The following is a 10375-nucleotide window of genomic DNA, read 5'->3' as shown; positions in this document are numbered from 1 at the left end:
AGAGTTTGCTGTCCCTTCTTCCTTCTGATCTTGTACTTCTCAGGAAGTTCAGGGGAGCAGAGTTGTCTCACCAAATCAAATACAGCTCACTCAAATATTTAAATCTGATAATAATTAGTTTAAAACAAATCTAAAAATGTACAGTATGTATTTGCTAGCTTCTCTTACACTGTGTCATGTTGAAACCTAGGAACATGAAAAGTGACCAGTTGCTGATAGTTGTAAAATCTAATAAGCCTCAATTTTCCTTCTTATCTGGTTACTGATTCCATTTCTTGTCAGTTGTTTACACTGCCAGCACTTCAGCTCTGTACGTTTCCAGGGAAGATCTTTAATAGCACATCACAGCAGTCATTATCTGGTCCTAAGAGAGACTCAGCCCTTACAGCACCCATTTAAAAGTTACTTGTTGACCTGATTCTACAATCACTGCTTATTAGATGGCTGCTAATAGTAAGTTTTGTTCAACTGGTGTTTTTTTAGAAGCTATTTAGAAAGACTGGGAACTCTATTTTCATTGGCCCTCAAACACAAGATGGTAGTCAGAAGATACATCTCATGAACAATATTTTTTTTAGAATGAATATCATATAAACACCTATATCATCTCAGCATGCATGTTTATGCAGTGAGCAGATACCCCTTCCCTTATTGGAAGAGCAATATGTATTGGAAAGAAAACTTTACCCAGTGTGACAAATGATGGTACTGGTCAGCCAAGAGGTTGTCTGAAAAGTGTGACTGCAATAATCTGGATCAGGTTCTGATAATCTGTATAGTTACACTGAAGTGAACCTGTTGTTTTTACCCTGCACAGGAAAAGCAACAGGTTTACTTTAATCGTCCCTACCCAGAACCACAGTTTCACCTGCAATTACCTATTACACAATTTAACAGTTGAAAACACAGAGACTACTCTGTGTAAGCTAAGAGTTGCTAAAGTCGAGCTTAGACAGCTCTCCTCACTTGTCAGTGCTAGTGCTTGGTGATTGGCACAATGCTGTCATATACCTAAAAGTACCAGGTATTTTCTTTGCTCCTAGCAGCTGAGTGCAGCAGCATGGGGCCCAAGGAAAAGTGGGCATATGCTGATGGGGAGAAATGGGGATAAAAGAAAACCTCTTTGTTTTTTGGGACAATTTGGTCTAGGTAGGAAAATAACAAAAATGTACTCACCCATGGAGCCGGCCGGCTGTGACAGCTCTCCCTCAAGCCTGTCTCCTCCTCCACTGCCGCGATGGTATGCCCCTCAGCAGCCTCACATCCCATACACAGTGTAGAAAGTGATGACTCACAGACCTTAGACCACTGCAGAAGAGGGAGAGAGAGGCTCTAGGGACCAGTCTAACAGGGAGCCAGCTCCGAGGATCAGGAGAGTATAACTTTGTAGTTTTCCTCCCTAGACCAAAAGGGTTCATATTATTTGTCACAAATGATTTTCTCTATTCTCTGGGGCATCAGTGCACATTTAAATGTGAAAGTTGAAAGTTAAAGTCCAGGAATAAGCGCTCTAAGAGGAGGGGCTGGGGGGGTGGGTGTTGGGGGGGCTGGGTGTGCTGCTTCTCAAATGTACGGACCGGGGTGTCTGACGTTTGTACTGATGATAACAAAAGGGAGTTGGCGCTTCTCCACCCCTCCCGTTTGTTATCATCAGTGCGCATTTAAAGATCACATCACTGTACATAGTGCCTGGTCAGTTGTTTCAAATACAGAGCAGATTATCATGATCCCTCATTAAAGGATTTTGATAAGCTTCATGGCTTCCAGCTATCACCCTCAAGCAAATGATGAATTCATCATATTAACAATCAAAGTTGTCTTGAGCAGAATGCCTATACAACTGTAAAAACATTCCTCACAAAATAAATAGCTTGATATGGTAACAATGATAACTGGTATACTGAAGGAGAATATTAGGTATTGTTTCCTTTCTATAAACCTGAAAAAATACCCCAAAATTAATACATACATATCACATAACACATTACATATTATCAAATTGGCCTGTAAAGAGCATATTTATTTTATTTACAAACAAGGAGTAGAGTGGACCGTATATAATAAAAAATTTGTTTAATTGCACAATATTTACTGTATTCAATGGCACATGTGGCTAAAGGTACATGGAGTGCAACATATTTTCACATATAAATGTTGTTGCAACTTGTTGCCATGATATTTTGACACAACAAATTATTGTAGCAAATTATTAGACCAAGAAAGGTACATTATTACTACTGATACTATAAGGTCTTCTGGATCTCATATTTAGACTAGCTTTTATCTGTGACTGTGACATAATAGTTTAAGTGTAAAGTGAGGTGAAATGCAGTGAAGTCAACCTGTGAGCATCCAGCCACACTCAAAAAAGCTCTCTATTTTTTAATTCTCTGCCTATGATTGGATATTTTTTTCCCTTTACTGCCCTCTACCTCCCTTTCGATTTCAATAAATCCTGCCCAGTATAAATAATTGAGTGCAAAGCTGATTTTAGAAATAGGCGTGTCCCTAGAAAAATCACACTAATGAACTAAATAATGGTATAAAACAAGATTTCATCTTTACATTAAGACATAAAAGAAAATGTCAAAAAGCATATGAGGGTATCCGAATTTGTATTTCCTTGAGAAAAATGCAAGTTGTGCTGGAACGAATAAAAGGCTACCATTGAATTAAAGAACAACTCCCGTTAAATAATGTATTAACCCTTGCAGTGTGGCTACCCTGCAACTGCAAGGGTTAAGTGCTTCTTATTTGCCTAGGATCAAAAATAACAAAGTTAACCTCTTGCCGTCCGCCCGTAGTAGAAAAACGGACGGACGGCACTGCTGCATTGGCGGGTTGCCGTCGCCAGACGGCATTTTTTTTCTGCTCGCGCGCGCCCCCTAGCGGGCACGCACGGGCGGAAAAGACCCGTCCAATGCGAACACCCGGTACCGGGTGTTTCACATATAGGCGATCAGCGGGTCCATTTTTTTTGTCCCCCCCCTGACCCCTCACCTTGAATCCCGGGATCCGCTGCCCCATCTGCGGCCCGGGATCGGCTCGGAGGGCGTCAGGAGGAGGAGGACGGGAGATCAGCTCCTTGCTGATCTCCGTCCGGGCTGTGAATGCAGAAGTGATGTGTATTACATCACTTCCGCATTCACCTGTCAGTCATCTGGCTGCTATAGCCAGAGAGAAGAAGCTGATGAAGCAGATCTCTGCTTCGTCAGCTTCTTTTGGGGTCCACAGGTGACTTTAGGGGTCCTAGAGACCCCTAATGTCTCCATAAAGAGGACCTGTCAGTGTGCCTTTGCTATTATATAGGGGGATTGTTATCCCCCTATATAATAGCAATAACAATAAGTGCAAAAAAATTAATATAAATAAAAATAAATAAAAGTCACATATAAAAAAGTAAAATAAAATAAAAGTCAGATATAAAAAAAGGGGAAAAAACCCCCCAAAATGTTTAACTCCCCCACCCCCACGTTTACGCGCCTATAAACGTAAATACGCGTCCGGTGCCCCAGCGCGCAAAAATTACAATTGCGCTACACATGTTACATATCGCCGCGAACGTCACAGTGAGAGCAATCATTTTAGGGCCATCAATCACTGATAACACTAAACTGATGAGCGGTAACAGCTTTTAAAGCGTCGCCTATGGCCAATTTTGGGTATTATCGTTTTTTGAGGTTTTGCGCGCGCACGCAATTTTAAGGCTTGACATGTTTGGTGTCTTTTTACCCGACGTGACCCCGTCTTTTATATTTTACCAAAAAATTGGGTAATAATAAATGTTTTATCATTTAATATAGGGGAAACTGTTTTTTTTTTAAATTTCGGTGATTTTTCCTTAATATAGTAAAAAAATAAAAACCCCAGTGGTGAATAAATACCACCAAAAGAAAGCTATATCTGTCCCCAAAAAAGGGTATAAAATTAATTTTAGTACAGCGCTGCATGACGGAATAAATGTCAGTCAAAGTACCGCAGCGCTGAATACTGAAAAATGGCCTGGATGGGAAGGGGCTTTAACACCGCGGATGTCAACTGGTTAAACTTACCCAATCCTCCGAGTCGTCTGGCTGTGACAGTGCTCCCTCCATCCGGTCTCCTCCTCCAGTGCAGTGATGTTACATCACTCGGCGTTCTCACGTCCTACACTGTACAAGATGAATCAATGAACCTTAAACCACTGCAGAGGAGGGGGATATTTATGTAATTCTATTACCATTAAAAAAATTAAGAAGAATCAGCCTGCAAAAGAGATGGGTTATATTTACCCGTTCAGTGGGTTGGACCTCAGATCTTCACTCTCTTGAAGCTACAGCTACACCTGTTGAAGAATATTTAGCATTTGACACATTTCTGGGTGTGCTGCATGCCTGGTCCCCTGTTGTGTATTGTACTTCGAACCTGCCAGTCAACACATAACCACCATGACGAAATGGTAAGTGGGTGGAAACACAGCACACAGCTTGGTGCCAGTTATCCAATGCACTCAGATGTGTCTGAAACCAGCAGCAGCCCTGGCTGTTTAAGAGAGAGAGGATCAGAGTCACCGCCCACGGGACTGGTATGATTTAATTTGGAAGCTTCTTTTCAAACCTTTTGGATGGTAACAAAGCCACTTTAAGCACAACTTAACAGATCATAAACTGAAATAGAGCTATTTTTCTTTAGGCGTAATAAAAATTCAGCAGCTCTATGACTAGTACAGCATTATTCAAAATTAGACCAGTCTTCCTGTACACCCCCCACTAAGCTGCTAGACAAATCACCTGAGTACCCCTTTTAATAAAAAAAGTCAGGAAGTTTGGGCAGGGGGTGTGACTATGAGAACAGTGTCCACCTTACCACGTTTTGTTGCCAGATGATTGATAAGATTTTACATTTTCACCATGCAGATTCAGGCAGCTACCAATTTTGGCAATGGCAGCCTGAGGCAAACCTGCCGCCCCCTTCCTGCCTAGAGTGTCACAGGTTGCTGAGAGCTCTTCCCAACCTGTGTTGCTCTGGCTGACATCCCACCCAGCTCCCGGCAACCAATGACATTGGTGAGCTGGGCAGGACCCCGGACAGAGCTGGAACCAGACTGGAGGTAATGTGCCAGCAACCCACCCCCTGCCAGCCCTGCCCTCTTACCCTCCAGTCCCCCTGGTAATGTGCACCACCAGCACCCACCTCCGCCCCCCACTCCCACTCCTGCCTCAGGCAGCAATAAGTCTAGGGACAGCTTGATGGCAGCTTACATATTTCTCTGATGACATGTTCCTTTAACTACCTACTTACTTTACTACCAACTGTTTATACTGAATTAGTTAATGGATTAGAGCATTCAGAACAAACCACAGGAGGAGGTTTGGTATAGCAAGCCAAGTAGTAATTTCTGGAAGTTTGATAGGGATGTACTGAATTCCCTTTTGCCACCTACAAGAACATCTCCAGCCATTCCCCAGCAACCCCACATTATACTGGGACATATATTCTAAGAATTGATGCTAATATATTAATTATTGATGTAGCAGTGTTGTCTTTGTCCTCCTAGTCAGAGGCTGCACAGCACCATAGGAGGAGAATTTCTAAAGTTAATCTTTGGTATATTATTAATACTAACAATCTTTTTAACTGCTTCGCCTCAGTTTACACAGGCTCAAGCAAAGTATCCTTAAAGATAAATGTTACCCATAAAATAACAACAAAGACACCTTTAGAAATGTTTAGTTATGACAATCTACAATCAGATATTTCTAGATAATTGTAGGCTTCTTGTTCTGTCCATAACTTATTTTTCTTTTCCTTTCCATTCTTCTCACAGTGGCCATTTTTACTAAGGGCAGATTAATATGTATCCTTTACTTCCTGTAACTCTGGCACATGTGACCATGCACATCATCTCAGGAGAGGAAAATGCCTTTCCCTGAGATGTCATGAGATTACAGGTGAGATTTCCCAGCAATGCTCTGCTGATGCAACCTTCCCAGGATGTAACACTTGGCCACGATTACATCATTTGTGCCAAAGAGAACCAGGAAGTAGAAAATAAGAAATTGTAAGTAAAACAAAAATTTGTTTAACTAAAAAATGTAAGATGATTTAATACCAGCATGCATAGCTGTGTGCTGATGTGATTCTTAGCCAAAGGGGATAAAGGTCTGCTTTAAAGTGACATTAAAGTCACATCCCCCCCCCCCAATGCTACTTTAAAGATGCACCTTAAATGATGCCTCTTGATATGATCATCTTCTTCTTTCCAGTAGTTTTTAGGAGTCCCTCCAGCACTGGTGCCGTCTCTGATCCAGTGCTTACTGCTGTGTCTTCTGTGTCCCACGGTGTCTGTGCGCATGCACGCTTCCAGGCTGCGTGCACTGACTTACCATGTGTCTCTCCTCTTCTCCTGGCTGAAGATCTCTACTGCGCATGTTCTTGTCCCGTGATCCTTCACGGCCGCTCGAAAATCTTCAGCTCATCCTTCGGACAGGAGCGAGCTTCGGAGACACAGGTAAGTAATAACCTATTTGGGAGCGAGCGTCGGAGACTCAGGTAAGTAATAACCTGTTTGGTAACTTTTTTATTTTTTAATGTCTTTTTATATATCTGCTTGCTAACAGTAGTTATTTGCTTAAAAAAAAAAAGAAGGTTTAATTATACTTTAATGTATGAGCTGTCCAGTGTCCAGCTTTAAACCAAATGATGAACCAAAGCTCCTCAGCCCCCTGAGAACTGAACTATATACTTCTTAACAGCATGATAATTTGAACGTCATCACTTGCAAGTCCCTGAGAAGGTTCTTGTTCTGATAAGCCTGGGGCAAAAGCCCCCTTTGCCCTATTAATAAAAGAATTCTGTTTAACCAGCATAAAAGAGAACCAGAAGAAGCCAATTTGCTAGGGGGAGTGGGGTGAATGGTGACTGGTTGGTATTGTGAAGACCTTATATGTAAAAGCTGCAAAAAAAAAAAAAAAAGCAAGGATGCTAACAGCATCCAAGGAAAAGGAATTGATTACAGATGCTGTTGTAGTTATCTCACTTTAGGTTGCTGCAGTCATTTGTCAAATCCGATCTGAATTTGTAAATAACGGATTTTCAATATAGTTTGCAACCAAAAGCCTATCTCGTTATTTATTTATGGAGGCAGCACCTAAACCACTGGCTTGTAATAAAGCTGGACACTGAGGAACAAGGTGCCTGTGAACAGAAGATCTGCAACGTCTACTGCTGCTGAGCACTCCGTAAAATCTTAATTAATTTACTTTGATAAGGTCACTTGGTAGGATTGGTAGGATGTCTCATTTGTTTTAACAACTGCAGACTGTGAAAGCCCAAGCTGATTAGTATTCATGAGGGACCGTCAACTGAACATTCCTTATGGTTTAGGCTGACTTTTTCTATATATAGCCCGTAGGACCAGCCTTCTCTCCACCTCCTTCTGTGTCTTTCTCATCCCCGAAGCCTAGTACTGTAGTTAAGCCGATGGTAATGACTGAAAGTTCCCAAAGGCTTTCCGCATCATCCGTGAAAGCCAGAGCCCCGGCTCAATTCTCCCACACCCGGCCGCCGAGCGTTTTCTCGCCTCCTAATTCTGATTTCTAGCTCAGGCACCGAGTTAAATGTTATTTCACGGCGCAGCTTTCCTCTGTTCTGGGTACCGCCGGGCTGGATGCTGTCTCCAGGAGACGCGGCGGGATGGGATACGCTGCCTCTGCTTCTCCATAGACATTACAGGGGGGGGAATACAAAAGGCGAGGAGAAGGGTGACACACTGCAGCCAAACAGGAAGCCTAATGGCAGCTCTACATCTAAACAGCTTCCATGAAATATCTACCGCATCAAAAACCACTCCCCCCTCACACAATCCATGACTCACCCTCCTGACTAGAGAGAAAGCGCTGCAAATGAATAGCAAGGGGATCAAGTGTGAACAGGAGAGCTGCAAACGGAGAATAGGAGAAGATTTGATGATCGGCAATAATGTGGAGAGCTCTGATTAGCAAATACAGTCATCTAACCCAAGACAGACTCTAGACACCCTGCCTGTCAGGAGTGCTGGGGTATAACATCATTAAACTTGTGCCTGTCTACAGTATATACATGCGATGAAAAAGCATCCATGCAGCTGTGCCTGACTACTGTATATGCATGTGATGAAAAAGCATCTTTGCACATTTAAAAACTGGATTTGCTTTTATTAATGGATCGATCTGCATCCATCCATCTATCTATGCAGATTTCAGAACTGGATTTTCTTTTACTAATGTAGAGCTCTCTATCTATCTTATATACATTTAGCAATAGAGCTTATACAGCAACCTATGCATGGATCAGATGTGATCATGTGATGGAAAATGAATCCACTGGACACTCTTTTATGAATGTATAGATCTACATTTATCTATCTATCTATCTATCTATCTATCTATCTATCTATCTATCTAAGCCAGTGGCGTCACTAGGGGGGTGCAAGCGGTGCGACCCGCACCTGGGTGACACCAAAATGACTATCAGTCATTTGGATGTCACCCCTCTGAAAAGTCGGGCACTTGGTCATGGACCAAGAGCACCACAGTTGCATGAGAGAAGAGGGGACCCAGTGGCATACCTTTTCCCGCTGGGAGAACATCCCCTCTTCTCTCGGCCAATGCCCATCACCAAAATGGCAGCTGGCAGTTATCACCAAGATGGCCGCGCATGCGCATGACATCAGGGCACATGCGTGATGACGTCATAGCGGTGTGTCACCCAGTACCCACTCTGGGTGACACCTGGCCTCGGGACGCCCCTGCATTTGTGAACATAACATAGAGCGTATACAGGTACGATCAGATGTGGTCGTCTGATGAAAAATAAATCCACTGGATATTATTTTATTAATGTATCTCTCTCTCTCTCTCTCTCTCTCTCTCTCTCTCTCTCTCTCTCTTTTCTCCTCTCTTTTTTTTACATGTTATCTATTTTTGAGCACCACAGTTGCATGAGAGAAGAGGGGACCCAGTGGCATACCTTTTCCCGCTGGGAGAACATCCCCTCTTCTCTCGGCCAATGCCCATCACCAAAATGGCAGCTGGCAGTTATCACCAAGATGGCCGCGCATGCGCATGACATCAGGGCACATGCGTGATGACGTCATAGCGGTGTGTCACCCAGTACCCACTCTGGGTGACACCTGGCCTCGGGACGCCCCTGCATTTGTGAACATAACATAGAGCGTATACAGGTACGATCAGATGTGGTCGTCTGATGAAAAATAAATCCACTGGATATTATTTTATTTATGTATCTCTCTCTCTCTCTCTCTCTCTCTCTCTCTCTCTCTCTCTCATCTACCTTCTATCTTATGTACATTATACATTTAGGAATATAACATAGAGCTTATACAGGTACCTATGCAAAGTTCAGATGTGATCATGTGATGGAAAAGGAATCCACTGGATATTCTTTAATGTATATCTATCTATCTATCTATCTATCTATCTATCTATCTATCTATTTATCTATCTACCTTACATTTAGCAATATAACATAGAGCTTATACAGCTACCTATGCATAGATCAGATGTGATCATGTGATGGAAAATGAATTCACTGGATATTCTTTAATGAATATCTATCTATCTATCTATCTATCTATCTATCTATCTATCTATCTATCTATCTATCTATCTATCAGTCATCTACCATATATACAATATACATTTAACAATATAACATAGAGCTTATACAGCTATGCATAGTGCAGATGTGATCATGTGATGAAAAATAAATCCACTGCATATTCTTTTATTAATGTATAGATCTACATCCAACTATCTGTGTAGATTTTAGAACTGGATTTTCTTTTATTAATGTATAGATCTACATCTATCTATCTATCTATCTATCTATCTATCTATCTATCTATCTATCTATCTATCTATCTATCTATCTATCTATCGATCCACCTAATTTCTATGCATTATGCATTTAGCAATAGCTTATACGTCTAGCTATGCAGAGATCAGATGTGATCATGTGATGGAAAATGAATCCACAATGTAACCCGAAGCTCTGATCTATCTCCATCTCGGTATATATACAGACGTTTTTCAATATTGTATGTTTACACACTGATACACAGTAGCCCACACATTCGTGGTCAGTGTATGTGTGCGCGCATGTGTGTGTGCGCGCGCGCCTGCCTCTGTGTGCGTGTATGTGACATCACATGCCATCCAAGAGGAGACTGTCAGTCTCTAAACTTAGAGGGGGGAAATCCGACAGCACCCGTTTTAAATAAGAGTGTCAGTAGATCGCCGCTCTTAAATAGCAACATTTTTTAACGCTTGCCCTGCGCCTTGATTGATTCCCCCCCCCCCCCGCCACTCCTCGCTCTCACCACACCCTACCGCAC

The sequence above is a fragment of the Nanorana parkeri genome, unplaced genomic scaffold, assembly GCF_000935625.1.
Source record: "Nanorana parkeri isolate BGI_ZX_2015 unplaced genomic scaffold, ASM93562v1 scaffold1715, whole genome shotgun sequence".
NCBI classification, from domain to species: Eukaryota; Metazoa; Chordata; class Amphibia; order Anura; family Dicroglossidae; genus Nanorana; species Nanorana parkeri.
This window is presented reverse-complemented; position numbering follows the sequence as displayed.